Source organism: Triplophysa rosa, linkage group LG7 (assembly GCF_024868665.1).
Source record: "Triplophysa rosa linkage group LG7, Trosa_1v2, whole genome shotgun sequence".
Taxonomy (NCBI): Eukaryota; Metazoa; Chordata; class Actinopteri; order Cypriniformes; family Nemacheilidae; genus Triplophysa; species Triplophysa rosa.
Window position 1 is genome coordinate 17,244,395 of NC_079896.1, and position 19,602 is coordinate 17,263,996.

The following is a 19,602-nucleotide window of genomic DNA, read 5'->3' on the forward strand; positions in this document are numbered from 1 at the left end:
AGGGAACGAGATGTTGTGTCCTCTTGCCACAACACGTGCTGTCCTCTGCAGCAGTCGTGAGAGGTCTCAGGCTCCTCAGAACTAAGGTGAATGAATGATGCACGCCGTCTCCCTTTTATACCCGGATGTCCGGGGCGGAGTCCGGCATGCAAATTTCATTTGCCAATTTTCATTGGCCTTTTCTAAGCAGTCGGATACGATTGGTTCTCAGGGACGAACCCCATCTGTCGGTTCGACACAACGTCTCGTTCCCTCCATCAGGGAACCGAGGTTACAACGTAACCAAGACGTTTCCTCTCAGAAAGCATTTAACTGTTTCCCACAAAATCTGCGGATTAGCGGCAGAACTAGAGTTCTCTGAAAGAAACATAACCAGTTTGGCCCTTAACTGTTTGTTAAAATCATCGTTTGACAACAGAGTTGTATTGAAGCGCCATCTTTTTATCCTTTGGATGCTAGCCTGAGGAAACAAATTACAAACAACTGCTGAATGATCAGAGATCAGCATGGGGAGAATACTAATATTGTTGACACACTGAGTAAGATACCTTGATATGAAAATATAATCTATTCTCGTAAATGTCTTGTGACGAGAGGAATAAACGGTATAATCCCTACAATTTTCATTCTTCATCCTCCACATATCACACAAGTCATTGTCCCCGATAAAATCATTCAGTGCCTGTGATTCCTGATCACTGTGCACCGTGAGCAAAGATCTATCAACCGAAGGGTTTACAACTGCGTTAGCATCCATACCCACGACCAAGCAGCAGTCAACAAAACTGAGAAGCAGCTTGGTAAGAGAGGGGAAGAACTCTACCTCGAGTTTATTTGGTGAATATACCGAAATGAAGACTATTTTTAAATTATTCCATGTTCCTGAAACATATGCAACCCTCCCATGGTCGTCACCTCCTGATTTCTCTATTAAGAATGGAAATCTCCTATTCTGAAGTATAACAACTCCTCTCGAAGCACTGGTATGAGAGGAGGAGGCTATAATTTTGAAATGCCTGTTTTGGCAGCGAGTAACGTCTGAAGCCCTCAAATGAGATTCTTGAACTAGCGCTATATCGGCCCTATTACGATGTAAATAATCTAGGCATTTTGTTCTCTTTATGGGGGAGTTCAAACCATTGACATTCCACGATATAACATTGAAGTCATTCATCCTAACGGTATAGGGGAAAATAAACTCTTTAGGCAGATGAAACCAAAGTTACTATACATGTAAACAGAGATGTCACCCCACAAAATCACAAAAATAACAGTATATTCAGAAACAGCAAACCCCGGTAATAACATAACAGACCAAGAACAGGTCGTCATAATACAAATACAAATGGCAGCCTGCAGAGAGGTAAAACTCACTCTCTTACCTGCCTGGAAAACAAATGTATTCGAGGTCATGCACTCGAACTGTGTAGCAAAAACTAGGCGTAAGCGTCTAATTGCAATAATGAAACCCAGGATCAGGAGGGCCAAGTTTAATCACAGACGATTTCGGTCGTCGGGGTAGGATCCATCCGAGTGTCGGCATCCAGCGACGAGACAAACTTTTCGAGGTCGGCGGGGGTCTTGAAGAAGATCTGCTCGCAGCCGTTCATCACTTTAACCACCGCGGGGTATAACAGGAACGACTCGATACCCAGCTGTTGAAGGCGTTTTCTCTTTTCCGACATGGCTTTCCTTTTTTGAGATTTGCCCTTGCTGAAATCCAGAAAGAAAAATAACTTAGCCCCTTCAAAGCTCAGGGATGGAGCTTTTCTGGCTTCCTTCAGGATCGCTTGCCTGTCATTGTAGTGGAGGAGCTTGAAAATCAAGGTGCGTGCTTTCTTCCTATTGGAATCTTCCTTCACATACAAATGATGAGCGCGTTCGATTTCCACCACGTTCCCTTGTAGGGCCGGGAGCCACTTCGGTATTTGAGTCTGTAGATACCGGACTGCGTTACCTCCTTCAGCTCCTTCAGGTAGACCCACCAGCCTAAGGTTATTTTGTCTGGACTTATCCTCATAAAGCCACATTTGCTCCTGCATCTCATCCAAGCGAGACATGCTAGCAATCAAATCTTTTTTGATATCGCGCACCGTGGTTTGCATGTAGTCAAATTTTCCCCCGAATGCTTTGACATCTTTTTCCAGAGAGTCGAGTCGCGTAGAGATCATCGAAATTTCCTCACGAACGATCGCAGACATACTAAACTTTATTGCGCTCAGTTGCTTATCTAGCATCTCAGCAATGGCATCGTGAAGGCGTTCGTCTTCTTTAGGTCGTTTTTTGGAAGGGGAATGCAATAAAGCCCGTTTGGATGCCATCTCGGATGCTTCATAGACACAAAGGTGATTTAAAAACTCAGCCTGACTCTTAGTAGAGTTAAATTATCAGAGAAAAGGACCTCTGGAGCAGAGCGCCAAAACACTAAGCAGCCATCACCTTCCGCCGCGCATGCGCCTCCTCCAGCATTGGATGACTTGTAATTTCCTTCTTTTAAATTCTAATAAAACAGAAATATTACTTATCGGACCAAAAACACATGAGCAGAATATTTCGGATTATAACCATCAAGTTGAAGGCTGCACTGTTACTCCAAAAAATACAGTTAAAGACCTCTGTGTTATATTAGACAGCAACCTGTCATTTAAAAATCACATCTCAAATGTAACAAAAACAGCCATCTTCCACCTTAGAAATATCGCCAAATTGCGAAATATTTTATGTGTGGCTGATGCAGAGAAGCTTATTCATGCATTTGTGACCTCAAGACTTGACTACTGTAATGCACTACTTAGTGGTTGTCCTGCATCATCAATAAACAAACTACAGTTAGTTCAGAATGCAGCTGCCAGAGTTCTAACCAGGTCCAAAAAATACGATCACATAACCCCAATGTTATCAACCCTTCACTGGTTACCCATTAAGTATCGTAACTTTAAAGTTCTTTTAATTACTTATAAAGCCTTAAACGGTTTAGCCCCTACCTACATAACAGAGCTTCTACCACACTACAACCCATCACGCTCTCTAAAATCTCAAAACTCCAGACTTTTGATAACACCTAGAATAACTAAATCCACCAAAGGGGGTAGAGCTTTCTCATACGTAGCACCTAAACTCTGGAATAGCCTACCCGATACTATTCGAGGGTCAGACACACTATCCCAATTTAAATCTAGATTAAAGACACATCTTTTCAGCCAAGCATTCACTAATACATAGCTAATGAACAGCAGCTACACTAATTATTCTCTTTCTGCCCTCGCCTCTGGATGCCCATCCCGAGGTAGGGAGAGATTCCGCCAGGCCCAGATGAACGTCATATGCCCATCCCCAACTAGAGATTACGCCAGCTACATCGGAAAATCCCGTGCCATCCTCCTGCGAGAGCCTGCGGACTGACTGACCATCCCAGCTCCATCCAAGGCAATTCCATCACCACCCAAGAAAAAGGCGACCATCTGACCGGCCCAGCTCAGACAATTCCATCCCCAACCGAGATCAAAGACCGACTACTTGTCACATTATTGCTAAATTTACAATACTTATTATTTAATGCTAAACTTACATCACATGACAGCAGTTTGAAGTCATGGCTGCACTCAGTGACTTTGATTGGAGGTTGCTGGGTGGGTGTTTGTAGGGAGTGGGGGGGCTTGTTGGTTGTGGTTTGGGGCGTTTCATTTGTTGGGACTGTGTGGGTCTGGTCTGGTTGGTCTTGTTTTGTGGTTGATGTCGGACAACAGAGGAATAAAGTTAATTATGCCATTACTACTTTTCCCTGGTTGTTCCTTTGTTGTCTGTTGTTGATCGCGGAATGGGACCGGGTTGGACCTGCATGGTTTCGGCGGGTGGGGCTTCCTGGGTCGCGGCTCGTGGGCTCTCCCTGTTCTTCGTGGACGTTGCTCAGTGGCTTTGGTCGGCGTCACTGAGTGCAGCTATGGCACGTCAGAGGAGATCTGGCCCTCCCGTTTGAGCCTGGTTTCTCCCGTGGTTTTTTTTTCTCCATTTATTCATCATTGGAGTTTGAGTTCCTCGCCACAGCAGTGCAGTGTTGGCATGCTCACCGGGAGACTGCATTTATTTATTCATTTATTTATTAGATATTATTTATTAGAATGATCTTGCTTGGTCTATAAACACCATGCACTGTGCTGTGTTTTACCTTTCTGTGTTTTTCTTATTCCGAAACTGCTGCCTGCAATTGGATTCTTCCTCGTGTTCCATGACAGAACGAACGAGCCAAACGAGAACCCAGCAGGCAGCATGGACAGTGACCAGGCGTTCCTGCAATCCCGCGAGGCCCATTTATTGTTTGGGTTTCGCCAAGGGAATCATGGGACCAGGGAGTTCACCGAGGCATTTTCGACGGTGGCGAGGGAGACAGAGTTCAGTGAGGCAGAGTTGAAGGTCATCTTCGACGCCTGCCTCACCCACCGCCTCACACTGTCGGAGAGGAGGATGCTGAAGCCCCTGGGGTTTGCCGACATGGTCAGGTACGTAGTCAACCGGGACGATCAGGTACATAGTCAACCGGGACGATCCCGGGTGGGAGGTCCCAGCCCGGGCATCCGCCCCGTTGGCTATCGTCCCAGAGGACTGCGTCCTGGCTACCACCACCCTGGGGGACTCTGCACCTCCCGCCGCTAGCTCCGCAGTTCCTGGCCCTCATACGACCCTCCGTGGCAAGTGGGGGAGGGCGTCCGGGGAGACGTCTATGGACTCTTCCGGAGCGGAGCTAGCCACGCCCCCCCACTGCTACCTCGCAACTGACCACTGGCCATGTGGCCTGGTTAAAGAAGAAGAGGCAGCGGAGGGGGGCGCGGAGTCCGGTGCTGCCAGTGTCCAGTCTGGTGCTTCAGGTGTCTCAGCCGTTCCAGCCGGCCTTCCAGTCGGCGACTCAGCCGGTCCCCAGCCTTGTGCGGCTGGCCTTCCAGCCGGCACCCAGCCTTGTCCAGCCGACATTCCAATCGGCAGTTCCCCCCAGGACTTCCCCCACTAAGTCCCCTAGGACGCCGCGCCCTCGAACACCCCCAGGGACTAAGACTGTTGGAATGTGATCCATTTACATTGTATTTACAGAATTTTGGAAGTGTGGAAACCTGGTGTGGAAACCAGGCCAAATCTAATTCTGAGATAAAGTTTGATTTTAGCCATTCATTTCAATATGATTTCAGTTGTTGACATGGTTTTACTCGGTTAATATTAAATAAATCTAAATATATTTATATAATTTTCACAGACTGTTCTTTATTTCATGTAGAAAACAGTAAATTACAAAAAATGACTCCAGCTAGGTTTTCACAGACTAGGTCACATTTTTAACATTATTTAGCAATTAACCTGAATATTGTTGATAATAATCACACTGTCATTACCATGTCTGCTTCTGGAGAGACTTGGGGTACGAAGAACTGTCTGACTGTGCTTTGATTTTTGTGAGCTCTGTCACTGCGGGAATGCTGCTCTCCGGAGGCATGTTGTTGCACGTCTGACAGACCACCATGAGCCACAGAGAACACTCCGACAAATTGTGCAGTTGGCTTGATAACAATTTCCGCTAACACTCTGCAGCCAAGTATTTGTTTCCTCCCACTCTCTGCGGTATTTTTGCAGCCGCTTGCGTTTAAGCTCTGAAACTTTAAGACGCGGGGGGTTACCTGGAGACGCATCTGCCATTGTTTGAAATTACTCTCTGCCAAGACTTGGCAGACTCTGCTCAAAAGACCCGCCCTCCTCACTGGACAGTTAAAGAAAACCAATCAAACTAACAATGACATGAAGTATTACCAAATCAAGAGTAGGAAAGGAAGCATCTTCATAAAATGCCTTGTGGGATGATTTGCATGAGACGCTGCTTTAAAAAAAAATATACAAAATACAGGACAAAACCCGTCCCCCGTATTGATTCAAAACGGGAAGTGCAATTTCATTCTCAAATACGGGACGATTCCGTATTTTAAGGGACGGGTGGCAACCCTATGCGGAAAGCATGTGACCCGCGGATTAACTGAATAAAATGCACTCTCGCTCGCTCTCGATCTCTCTCTCTCAAGTATCTGGACGAGTACAATATTAAAGCGGTTCCAGATAAACAATGACGCTCAAAACTGCTCCGTCACACAGCTAATATTACAACAACAACATATCTTGGTATGTTAGTATGTTACTCACATACTGATCCGAATCAAAGAAACCTCCTCGGGGGTGATTTTTAGACGATCTTTCTCTCCAACGTCTCTCTGCTGGAAAGTATCTCCATAGATATCTGTGAGTACATATCTGCTAAAAACGTAGTCCTAACGTGTCTCTGCTGTAAAGTCTTTATAATATTAACGCAGGTCCTAGCTCCTGCCTGACTTTTATCCTTCTTTTTAAACTTAAAATCCACAAACCTTTTATTTTATGTAATACATAAGTAATAGCTCTTTATACAGTCTTTCTAATACCCGCAAAATCCCTTCCCTGCGTCAACATGACAACAAAATCTTTTTGTACTGTGGTGGCCACCATCGTGTTTGGACTGAGCGATTCGTGGCAAATCTATAATACAACGCTAGTGGCCGCTGTTAATTAAATTAAAGAACTGCGCCTTTAAGGTGTGTGTAGTGATTTTGTCAGATGGTTATAAATCAGTACTGACAACAGAAACGGAAACTATGTAAGAACAGCTTTATTATGCAATAATCTGTATTAGATTACAGACCGTTCAGATAAGAGGCGAAAGGGGTGGGTCTGAAGTTGCAACAGTAAAACTACGTGATGATGCGTCATCCAGCACCACAGTTCCACAAAATCCTAGCTGAAGCACTGGAATACATCAGTTGGTAAAATATCTGTGAAACACTATGTATGCATAGGAATGTACACTAGTGCCTGAGTTTGTGCCCAGAAAAGTGCCCCAGTTGTAATACAAAGGGCAAATTTCATTGAAAAAGGCTGACATTTTACAGAATTGCATGATGAACCAGATCTAAAAGTTGTTTTTATTGTTCCCAAACGTAATATACATCTCTTTCACAGATTTAAGAAAATCACGAAGTGAACATCAACCTTCTAGTGATAGTAAGTCATATCTGATTTACTTATTTTAAATATTTAAATATTTTTATAATTTTTAATATGAAATCTAAATAATACTTTTTATTATTCTTTCAGGATTGTGAATGTAGCAGTGCAAAGAAAGCTCCTGGGCCTCATCAATCATATCTTAATTTGCATTGCGAAGATGAACGAATGTCCTAGGCTTGTCAAACGACTTGAGAGTGAATAACAGAATTTTCCTTTAAATGAGTAGTTCACCTCAAAAATGAAAATTCTGTCATCATTTACTCACCTTCTTGCCATTTTAAACGGGTATGATTTTTTTTCCTCTGCAGAACACAAAAGAAGCAATTTTGAAGAATGTTGGTAACAGAAAACGTCTTGGTTACGGATGTAACCTCGGTTCCCTGATGGAGGGAACGAGACGTTGTGTCGAACCGACAGAATGGGGTTTGTCTTGAGAACCTATCATCTTCTGAGTTTTTAGAAAAGGCCAATGAAAATTGGCAAATGAAATTTGCATGCCGGACTCCTCCCCGGATGTCCGGGTATAAGAGGGAAGCCGGCGTGCTCATTCATTCACCTTTGGTCTGAGGAGCCTTAAGCATCCTCCCCCGACCACTGGGGTGGGCGGCCAGTGTTGTGGCATGAGGGACACAACGTCTCGTTCCTTCCATCAGGGAACCGAGGTTACATCCGTAACCAAGATGTTCCCTTTCTGTCGGTCTTTCGACGCTGTGTCGAACCGACAGAATGGGGTTCCTATGTAAGACGCCACAGCACTGAGCTGCGTCACAATCTCTAGCGGAGCGACGTTGACTGGCCTGGGCGAGTCAGACGAAGACGCTAACGCGACATTATTACCATCCAGTGGAGAGGAAGGGGGACCCAGAGCTTTACCACAAAGTTAGGAAGCCCCTGCCACCGGCCGTCACGGGCGGAGGCCTAGTTCTCTAAATGGCGAGAAGCTGCCCGGCACCATAAGGGCCACTGGGTAAGCATTATTCCCCCCGGGGGAAAAACGCTGCAGAGACCACTACCTACCATAGGGAGGAATAGTGGAGACACCACATGGTCTCACCATCAGAGGAGAACTCATGGGAAAATGTGCGGACTGCAGGAGTTAACCGCAAGGTGGGAGTCCACCTAGGGAGGTCATGGTTTGCCGAGGTGGGAACCATTCATGAGGATACATCAGACGGAACAGCCCACGGAGGGGGGGTTACCACGTCTGGAGCGCTAGGTCCGGTTAGAGCTATGTGGGAGATAACTCAACTGTACCCCGGCCTAAGGGGGCAGGGCTGCTCTGCCCAGCCTGCCCCGAGGAAGGTGCTAGTGATGGATAAAATGCCTGTTCTTTACCCAGTGGGGGAAAGAGGGGAGGCGTAATAGCCACTGATCCCCCTAAGGAAGGGGGAAGGGCTTTCGCAGGTGTACGCCCTACCGGCTGCCAGCCCTACACCTTGCCAGGATGCGGGCTGACACCGGTTCCGCGCGTAGGTATTAGAACCTCACGGAGTTGTTGGGCACAGCCCAACCCGCAGCTCTGCAGATGTCTGCTAGAGAGGCGCCCTGAGCCAGTGCCCATGAGGAGTGACCTTACTCCCAAGGGGCAGGGGCGAATTGAGATCGGAATGCCCTAACGAGGGCATCCACGATCCAGTGCGCCAGCCTCTGTTTGGAGACAGCCCTCCCTTCTGCTGACCTCCGAAACAGACAAGAGCTGCTCAGAGCTTCTGGGCTCTGCGTGCGGTCCCAGTAGAGGCGCAGTGCGCGTACTGGACACAACTCGGAAAGGTTGGGTCTTCCTCCCCGGTGGGGAGCGCCTGCAGGTTCACCACCTGGTCTCTCGGAAGAGTGGTGGGAACTTTGAGCACGTAGCCGGGGCTGGGTCTCAAGATAACGTGAGAATCCCGGCCCCGAGTACTAGGCAATCTGTGGACATGGAGGGTGATTGCAGATCCCCTACCCTCTTGGAGGTGAGCGCCATCAGGAAAGCCGTCTTTATCAAGACTGAGAAAGAGCGGCAACGCCGAGAGGCTCGAATGGGGCGGGGCCACTTGAGGCCCGCCTCCTAGGTCGCAAGAGGGTACGGAGCGCGGATAAGGTGCTCACCCTCTCGTGCCCCTTAGGAACCTAATGACCAGGTCGTGCTGTTCCAGAGGCTACCCAGCACTTGGGTCATGATGAGCGGCCGTAGCGGCTACATACATTCCCAGTGTGGAGGGGGAGAGGTTACTCCCCAGTCTCTCTTGAGGAAGGGACAGCTCGTACCTGACCAAGCAACTCCGCGGGTCTTCTCGCCGAGAAGAGCACCAGGACGAGAAGAGGAGCCACCTGTGGGCGTATAGCCGCCCAGTGGCCGAAACCCTAGCCTGAGTGACGTCCCAACCAGACAGGGGGTGGGTCACTCAGGATCTCCTCGTCCCATCCAGACATGGAGACCAGGTTTTGCCTGGGATGCCGTAACGTGACCCTTCCCCTGGGGAAGCAGTTCGCCAGGGGGAGCGGCCAGGGGGGAGTTGTTGTCAGAGCCTTAGCTCCGAGAACCAAGTCCTGGTTAGGCCAAAGGGGCGTAACTAGTACCACTTGATGCTCCTCTTCCCTGGCCTTGCACAGGACCTGTGCAATGAGGCTCACTGGGGGAAGCATACTTCCACTTGTCCCGCGGCCAGCTGTGTGCAAGGGCATCCGTGCCAAGGGTTGCATCGGACAGGGAGTACCAAAGCGGACAATGGGTGGAGTCCGGGGAGGCAACAGGACCACCTGTGCCTGGCCGAACTGCTCCAAAATGAGCCGGCTGCGCGGGGATGGAGTCGCCACTCTCCGTGAGGCGTCGACTGACGAGAGAGCGCATTGGCTGTCTGGTTTAGGACGCCTGGGATGTGTGTGGCTCGCAGGGAACTGATCACCTGCTGACTCCAGAGGAGGAGGCGCCGGGCGAGTCATGTTAGCTGCCGTGAGCGAATGCCACCAATGATATACGCCACAGCAGCTGTGCTGTCCGACCTGACCAGCACGTGCTTGCCTTGCACGAGAGGTAGTAGCCTCCTCAATGCAAGTAGCACAACCAACAACTCAAGGCAGTTGAATGCCAACGGAGGCGGGGGCCCGTCCACCGCCCCGACACTGCGTGCCTGTTACACACGGCACCCCAACCCTACAGGGAGACATCCCTAAGGGGACCCCTGTCCGCAAGAAGGTCATGGGAGACCAGGGGGTGAGGGTGTGTTGGCAGAAAAGCGTGATGACCATACGCCTGCTGCCGGTGTGCCACGCTCTCCAAGGAACTTGACTCTGTAGCCAGTGTTGGAGCAGTCGTATGTGCATCGACCCGAGGGGGACCACCCCCGCCGAGGATGCCGTGTATCCCAAGAGCCTCTGAAATGTTACAGGGGGACTGCTGACTGCCTGAGAGCTTCAGGCAGTTCAACACTGGTCGTGCGCGCTCTGTAGTCAGTCGCACTGCCTCTGGGAGGCCGAGAGGGCGTGGGCTTCCTAGTCGCGGGTCTCGCGCCCCCCGCGGGGGGTGAGCGGGGCCGCTCATGAGGACAGAGTCGAGTTCCATACCGAGAAAGAGGACGCTCTGCACCGGGGAGAGCTTGCTCTTCTCAGTTGACGCTAACCCACCGATCTAGGTGCCAGAGCACCAGGTCCCTGTGTGTACACAACAGATCTCGAGAGTGCGCCAAGCTGAGCCAGTCGTCGAGATAGTTTAGTACCCGCACATCTCCTTCCCTAAGGGGAAGGAGAGCGGCTTGCACGACCTTCGTAAAGACTCGTGGAGACAGGGACAGACCGAAGGGGAGGACCCTGTACTGATATGCCCGTCCTTCGAACGCGAACCGTAGGAACGGCCGATGTCGAGGGAGGATCGAGACATGAAGTACGCATCCTTCAAGTCGATTGCCATGAACCAGTCCTGACACCTGACGGACGTCAGGATGCGCTTCTGCATGATCAACCTGAAAGGCAGCTATTGAGTAGGTGCCTGTTCAGAACACACAGACCCAAGATTGGGGGCAACCCCCCGCCTTTCTTAGGGACAATGAAGTACAGGCTGAAAAACCCATTGAACATCTCGGCTGGTGAGACGGTCTCGATCACTCCCTTCACCAGAAGGGTGGTGACCTCGGCCCGAAGTACGGGAACATCCTAGCCTCTGACTGAGGAATATCGGATGCCCTGAACTTGGCGGGCATGAGGCGACTGGATCGCGTAGCCGAGACGAATCGTCTTCCCTAGCCAGTCTGACAGTCTGGGAAGCTGGACAGGCTCCCAGAATGAGACAGGGGGACTAAAGGTACGATCTTTTTCATCATCCCCCCGGGGGGTGGTTCGATGGCTAGCAGTACGGATTCCTTGCCGGGTGAGGTCCCCCGGGGAGGAGATCGGCTCTGCTGTTTTTCCTGCCTGGCGACTGCGCAGCTCAACGCACTGAGACTGAGAGTGTTTGACTGAGAGTGCTGAGGGCTGGTGTTTATACTCGACATTGCGCTTCGCCATGATGCAACATCGAGTTTGCCATTCACCGTCGTGCAGAGGGTGGGAGCGGCTATGATAACCCAGAGAGAGAGGCAACTCTCTTTTGAGAGTAAGTGGGCGCTAGCCCCCCGGAGGGGGCCAGCAGATGGAGAGACGGGGCAGGATCCGTCCCTATCCGACTTCCCAGCGATGTGGTTGGGGTCGGGCCCAATGGTAGCCTCGATCTCCCTGAGGTCTTCCCATGAGGGCCGCTTCGCCACGGCTGCTGATGGGGCGATGGTCTCCTCTTCGCTGTCTCCTCCTAGTGCTTCACAGTAATCCTCATATCACCCTCGCTGCTTGCCGTAGCGGACGGCAGGGCCGTAGTCCTGCCGCCACAGAACGGGGAGCAAACGAGGTGGTGGCTGAGTCCCGTGGGAACACAGCCACCCATGACGCAACGTCTGAATCATCACCGCCCGCAGTGCGGGCAGGACATATCCACAACTTCTGCCCCAGCGTACTGGAAGCAGGCATCGTGTCCATCCCCCTCCTCGATGAGTGTGTTGCACCCATGAGAACAGCGGGACATGCCACGCTGGAGAAATTTGCTCTTTCAGAAAAGGAAATTTGCTCGAACACCTCCGGAACTGCTGAGACGCCCAGGGGAGAGTCACTGCAGGAAGGGACCGTCCGCTGTCCGCGTCGTAAATTCCAGCAGAAAAATGATCACCAAAGATCGTAGAGAAGCTCATCAGATGCGTAGGCTCTGAAGACCAAAAGGTGAATGAATGAGCACGCCGGCTTCCCTCTTATACCCGGACATCCGGGGAGGAGCCCGGCATGCAAATTTCATTCGCCAATTTTCATTGGCCTTTTCTAAATACTCAGAAGATGATAGGTTCTCAAGACAAACCCCATTCTGTCGGTTCGACACAACGTCTCGTTACCTCCATCAGGGAACCGAGGTTACATCCGTAACCAAGACGTTTTCTGTTACCAACATTCTTCAAAATTGCTTCTTTTGTGTTCTGCAGAAGAAGAAAAATCATACCCGTTTAAAATGTCAAGAAGGTTAGTAAATGATGACAGAATTTTCATTTTTGAGGTGAACTACTCATTTAAAGGAAAATTCTGTTATTCACTCTCAAGTCGTTTGACAAGCCTAGGACATTCGTTCATCATCGCAATGCAAATTAAGATATGATTGATGAGGCTCAGGAGCTTTCTTTGCACTGCTACATTCACAATCCACAACGTCGAGAGACCGACAGAAAGGGAAGGAGGGTTTCCTTGTTTGGCGGTGAACTGTCTCCACACTAAGGTCTATGACATGGCCCGTAGGTAGGGGGCGCTATGGAGTCATAGTAAAGTAAAGTCAGTTAAATCATTAAATGAATAACTGAAATACAAAAATTAGGCGATTGAGAGTTAATCCTAAAGCTCTTAAAGAGTGCAATCTGATTGTTTTGATCAAAGTTCAAATTCAATTAAGTTGGTTTAATTAAAATTGAAGTAAGGGACAAGATTTTTATCACTCTCCTCTTTAAACGGTCGTCATCTAGTGTTTAACTATACAATATACACTCACCTAAAGGATTATTAGGAACACCTGTTCAATTTCTCATTAATGCAATTATCTAATCAACCAATCACATGGCAGTTGCTTCAATGCATTTAGGGGTGTGGTCCTGGTCAAGACAATCTCCTGAACTCCAAACTGAATGTCAGAATGGGAAAGAAAGGTGATTTAAGCAATTTTGAGCGTGGCATGGTTGTTGGTGCCAGACGGGCCGGTCTGAGTATTTCACAATCTGCTCAGTTACTGGGATTTTCACGCACAACCATTTCTAGGGTTTACAAAGAATGGTGTGAAAAGGGAAAAACATCCAGTATGCGGCAGTCCTGTGGGCGAAAATGCCTTGTTGATGCTAGAGGTCAGAGGAGAATGGGCCGACTGATTCAAGCTGATAGAAGAGCAACTTTGACTGAAATAACCACTCGTTACAACCGAGGTATGCAGCAAAGCATTTGTGAAGCCACAACACGCACAACCTTGAGGCAGATGGGCTACAACAGCAGAAGACCCCACCGGGTACCACTCATCTCCACTACAAATAGGAAAAAGAGGCTACAATTTGCACGAGCTCACCAAAATTGGACAGTTGAAGACTGGAAAAATGTTGCCTGGTCTGATGAGTCTCGATTTCTGTTGAGACATTCAAATGGTAGAGTCAGAATTTGGCGTAAACAGAATGAGAACATGGATCCATCATGCCTTGTTACCACTGTGCAGGCTGGTGGTGGTGGTGTAATGGTGTGGGGGATGTTTTCTTGGCACACTTTAGGCCCCTTAGTGCCAATTGGGCATCGTTTAAATGCCACGGCCTACCTGAGCATTGTTTCTGACCATGTCCATCCCTTTATGACCACCATGTACCCATCCTCTAATGGCTACTTCCAGCAGGATAATGCACCATGTCACAAAGCTCGAATCATTTCAAATTGGTTTCTTGAACATGACAATGAGTTCACTGTACTAGAATGGCCCCCACAGTCACCAGATCTCAACCCGATAGAACATCTTTGGGATGTGGTGGAACGGGAGCTTCGTGCCCTGGATGTGCATCCCACAAATCTCCATCAACTGCAAGATGCTATCCTATCAATATGGGCCAACATTTCTAAAGAATGCTTTCAGCACCTTGTTGAATCAATGCCACGTAGAATTAAGGCAGTTCTGAAGGCGAAAGGGGGTCAAACACCGTATTAGTATGGTGTTCCTAATAATCCTTTAGGTGAGTGTACAGTAAAGTACATATACAGTACAACAGTATCCTTTCGCCTCGTCTACTCAAAGAGGAAACGAGAAAGCACGCATTAGGTAGCTAGTCTAATGGTTAAACTTCGGGAAGCGGTGTGTCTTAGATGAAACATTGGAACACGCAATGCTTCAATCTAATTTACACATAATTCGGCCGTACACGAACTAGGGAGGAAAACTCGCTCCACTATTTCCTTCACGCTAACAAGAGGATTTCTTCGCTCAGATTAGGGCGGTCAAACGATCTCGGGACTCTCTATAAAAGATTTCTTCGTTTTATAGGGTCACATTAAATTGCAGTTAACCTAACCATCATTAACAGTACCTTGGGCTTTTCCTAAATAGATCACAGAGGCTGTTTCGGCGCAGTAACTTAAGGGAGCGCGTTTGAGTCTCGCTCTACCTTCTTCGCGCTAAAAGAGGATTTCTTCGCTCAATTTTGGGCGGTTAAATAATAGTATAGTGCGCTATAAAGAGATTTCTTCGTCTTTATATTGTCACTAAATCTTTGACAGAGGCTGAGGTTTTCTCTGCGATAAACTCAAGAGTCTGCCAAGGATAGGTGGGTGGGTCCACACCTTCATTCATACATAAAGTGCCATTAAAAAATATTTGGTTTCAATAAACACCCATAGAAACACACATGCATAGTCACTGAGTTCTGCTCACAAAACAAGGTTGAAAACTGCGCCCGCATTCCCTCCACCTATTATGTAGCGGTTTTAGCTAATGTTATTATATTGATGAGTAAAGCTCACCAGATCTTTCAAGATCATATCCGAAAATGAGTTATTTAAAACATCAATTTCAGTCAAGGAATTAGTTTAGCTCAAAGGAAAATACGTATAATAATCATGATCGAATATACATATTTTACGGTCTCTGATTAGTAATATAAAGCATAACAATACTTGTATGCATTCGTCCAGCAAATGCCTCAATGATATTATATACTTTACATTATCTCATGGCCATAAGTAACGTGACTTTACCAAACATTTAGAGCAAAGGTAGCGTAAATCGAAACACAGTAAAAGGGACCAAGTTTGTGAGCGTGAATACAGAAAACCCATCACAAATGAATATATATGGTTGTTTATTAAACTCTACTCTACATGATAAAAAAACAATGACAATCGCATAAAACAAACAAATACATGAACACAAATGCGCTAGGAAGCGCTGAGAGAGGGAGAGAGAGAGAGAGCATGGCAGCGATTTCTGAACACCAATAAAAATCATCTTTAACAAAGAGGCACAGACTTAACGCAGCTATTCTATAAATAGAAACGGATACTTGCAAGCTCTGTGCTGGACCGATATCCGTATGCGCGTGTAGAGATGGAATTGTTCAAAAGGTTTCAGAAGGCAGTCCTGCTGAAAGTTGCGGGCCTCGTGGTCGGCCGCTTGGCTTAACCACATGGCAATAGAAGTCCATTGTTCCTTGTTTTCTCCTAGTGGGGGGAAAAGGGCAGTCTCCGAAGAGACGCCACGAAACACGTTTTGGAGGCAGGTATAGCAGAAGAGAAGAAAGGAAGAGAGTCTTTTCAGAGCAGGCTCGATATTTAACCTCATGAGAGGGCATGCCCACCTGAGTGTGAATCGACCAATCAGAGTTGAGCAGGGAAGAGGTTCTTTGTCCACTCAACAGCTAATTTGCATCTTTATGACCTCCTGGCAACTTTACAAAATACCATTCCAAATTATAACATAATGAAAAGAAAGTGTTCTATGGTCACACAATGTATATAACCAAGGAGGAATTGTAAAGACAAACATTTATATATCAAATATGCTAAGGTTTGAAGTGCATCAAGACACGATTCTGTCAGGGCTCGGGTCTAGCACTACTTGTCTTTGTCTGTCTGGTCCTCTGTTTTTGTTTTGTCGAGCACTTGACAGTTACCATGTGTTCTGAGGCCACGTGTGTGACCCCGCCCCCTTGTTATCCTATCTACTGCTCATTAGTGATTTCTTCACCCATGGATTCTTTCTGGGGAATTGTGTGAGCAACGCATGTGGATTACCATTCATCATCTTCTAGCGAACCTGTGTTTGAAACCTCTCTCGCTCTGTGTGGATTACCGTTGGGGATTTGTATGAACTTTGATTTAGTATCTCTTCGAGTTTGACCCATTGCTTTCGGATTCTCCATTCTATCGCCTCTCTCAGGCTGGGCTTTGTGTGGACTCTAGCAGCCTTCTCACCTCCTGCATGGCCGGACTCTTTACTTTTATTTTTGTCCCCCATTCCCCAGTAACGGTCTATTGGCTGAGCGCTCGAGCCTTTTGCCACCTCTGACGTATCTTTTGTTCCATTGTTATTCTCTGCTGTGTGGTTTGATGAATGTGGGGTTGCTCTGAATAAACTTGCCTGACCCTGCGTTTGACTCCAGTGTCCTTCCTCACAGATTCATTCGGCGGTACAAATACAAACAAAGCCTGAATTAACTTGCCTATTTAGCAATTACAGATTATTTAAAAATGGCAAGAGCAACAACATATAACCTAGATATTTAGATATATTTATAGAAAAGGACAATTGAATCACAAGTTCCTATTTGTCAGAGAAGTTTCTCTGGTTAGCCTCATATGTTAAGTTTCACATGAGACAGAGAGACTTCTCCCCTCTGCTTTGAAGCTTAGGCGTCGTAAAATATCCCACAGAGAAACAAAAGGGGGTTGATGGCTCTTTCGGTGAGAGCACCAACTCAAGTCCAGACCCCTGGAGCTAGGTTGTGACTCTGGTCTTTTGAGGTTGATATCAAGAAACCAGGAGAAAGGGGGTTGGAGGAGGTTGATGGCTCTTCTTTCAATGACTCCGACCCTTTGGCTTATGCTAAATTCTCTACACTAGTATTTCTAAACCTGCATACTCCATAATGTAAAAAGTCTCTCCTTAGTTTCTTATAACTTGTATATCTTAACTAGTGCTTCTGCATATTTGTATGATGATTTCGTCATCATTTAACAAATATAACAGCGTTAGAGCAGCAAATGTTGCTAAGCCTGTCACTGGACAGTAGAAGTTGATTCATTGCTCTCCGTGCCCGGTGACGTTACTTTCTCCAGAAGTTTAACCGTGCTGTATTGCCCTTTCAAGCGTAAATATGTTACTAAGTAACGCGTTACTGCCCAACACTGGCGGACGGTGATCGATTTCGCATCTGTTCCTCATAAAAATCGACCGTTTCGCGTTGGTACCCTTGGAATATCTGTATTTTTTAACAACATTGTGACTGCTTGTATCTTGTGTTTTATATTACGATAAACAAACTTACATTACTTGCTCAAACTGCCTGAATAGCGTCATGGAAACGCAATTATCCTGGCCATTAAACTTAAATGAAACCCTGAAACATCATCATTGCAATTTATATCTAATATACATTTTCACAATGACGGTAAAATTTGCGTTCCCTTCACGTAAAAAAAAACGATGCCAAAGGGGTACCCTGCGCATTAAAAAGTGGCGCTGACCGAGCATAAATATGTGCCGGGAGTGAGGATGTGTTGGACAATTACATGGTACACAAAGTGAGTATAAATAGAGTCCGGATTATGGGGAACAGGTGTGGTTGCAATCAGTATGGTTGGCTGGTGAGTAGAATTGTGGGAACTGAAGTCCATTAATACTTCGGTGACTGGGAACGTGATAATCGTGTGGTGACGTCTGATGCAGAGGGGGTGGTAACCGTGACAATTATTGTATATTTTTTACAATATGTTATTTCAGCCATACTCATCTCTAGAAAGTAATTTTACTTGTCCCACCTTCTGTGGGTAAAACATTAACAATTAGCATGGCCTTTATGCTTAACTTGAACAAGAAAAAAGTGTCCTAAAATATGAAATAAGTGTCATAACACCATGTTAATATAACTTTTTTACACATTACATTATTAAACTAATTTTATGTTTCAAAGGCGCAGTTTTTGATTTACAGCAGCAACTAACGTTGTATTATAGAATCTCTCAGTCCAAACACAGTACAAAAAGATGTCGTTGGCTGCGACAGCGTGTCTTCTCATGTTGACAAAGGGAAGAGATCGTGCGGGCATTAGAAAGACTGTAGAGCCTTATTTATAACATAAAATAAAAGGTCTGTGGATTTAAATATAAAAAGAACGATAAAAGTTAGGCAGGAGCTAGGACCTGCGTTAATAATATAAAGACTTCCAGCAGAGACGCGTTAGGACCCGCGCTACTAAAGGCTTTTAGCAGAGATTGTTGAAGATTTTATTAACCAAAATATAAAGGAATCATGTACACATTACATTACTATTATAAATCTATCTCTACATAAGATCTGGTCTTTGTTAGCTCATCTCTAGTCGTAAATACCAGAGTCTTTGTTAATAACCCCCCCCCCCACCAGCTAGGAATGCTGAGATCAGACATCTGTTTCAAGTTATCAGGGTAACCCCCAATAACTTAGGTGTGTGTTTGTGTGTAAGGACACTATAAAGGTCTGCCCCCAACCAGGGTTGGGCAGTTGCATTGCAATCCAACTCGGCTTTGTTTCAACTTTGTGAGAATAAAGTCTAACTACTTTTGGTTTCAAAACCTTGACTCAAGAGTAGTTTCTTCAGAATCTAAAGAGGAAAAACCACAACATTTTGGGTCACGAAGGGGATCCTCAGAAAGAGCAGAAGGTGGACACGGCGGGGGCATCTGGACGAGCAACACAACAATTTGGCCAAGGTGAGCAGTTTTTGCTTATAATAGTTAGTTGTGTTGTTTGCAGAGACTGCTCGTGGTGAGACACTTTAAGTTCTTCTAAATTCATCGAACTAAATTTAATAGAAAAAATCTAATGAAGATTCAAAGGGGTTTTGATTCTAAAGGAGTAAAAATGCATGCATTGATCTGTGTTTTCTGTTGAGTTGGTCTTGAGGAGAACAGTGAATTCAGATTTTAATACTTATGTAAGTGTAGAATTTATATTAGATTATAATAGTATTAAAATAAAAGCGCTAATGAGCAATTCCATGAAAATGTCAACCTTACCTGAAAAAATAAAGTTTCTACTAAAAGAACAAAATCATTTTTAATTTGTCCATTTAGGCCTGCTTTATATTGTATTAATGTACTTCAATAAACATTTTAAGAAAATTGCCTTGATTTCCCACCCACATCAGGTATACAACAATGCCAAAATTACATTTTCCACCAACCATTTTTCATGCTTTCTGAAGAGGGATCAAAGGCTCCCCTTTTTGTACTTTATGTTTAAAAAAGGCATTTTGCAGAAAGATGAAGGCATGTCTG

At 46.4% G+C, this 19,602-nt stretch overlaps 1 protein-coding gene across 3 annotated transcripts in view; it reads right to left on the reverse strand.

Moving 5' to 3' along the window:
- Positions 1-19,602, reverse strand: part of tbc1d23 (TBC1 domain family, member 23) — a 521,932-nt gene that overhangs the window by 31,586 nt on the left and 470,744 nt on the right. The window lies entirely within an intron of this gene.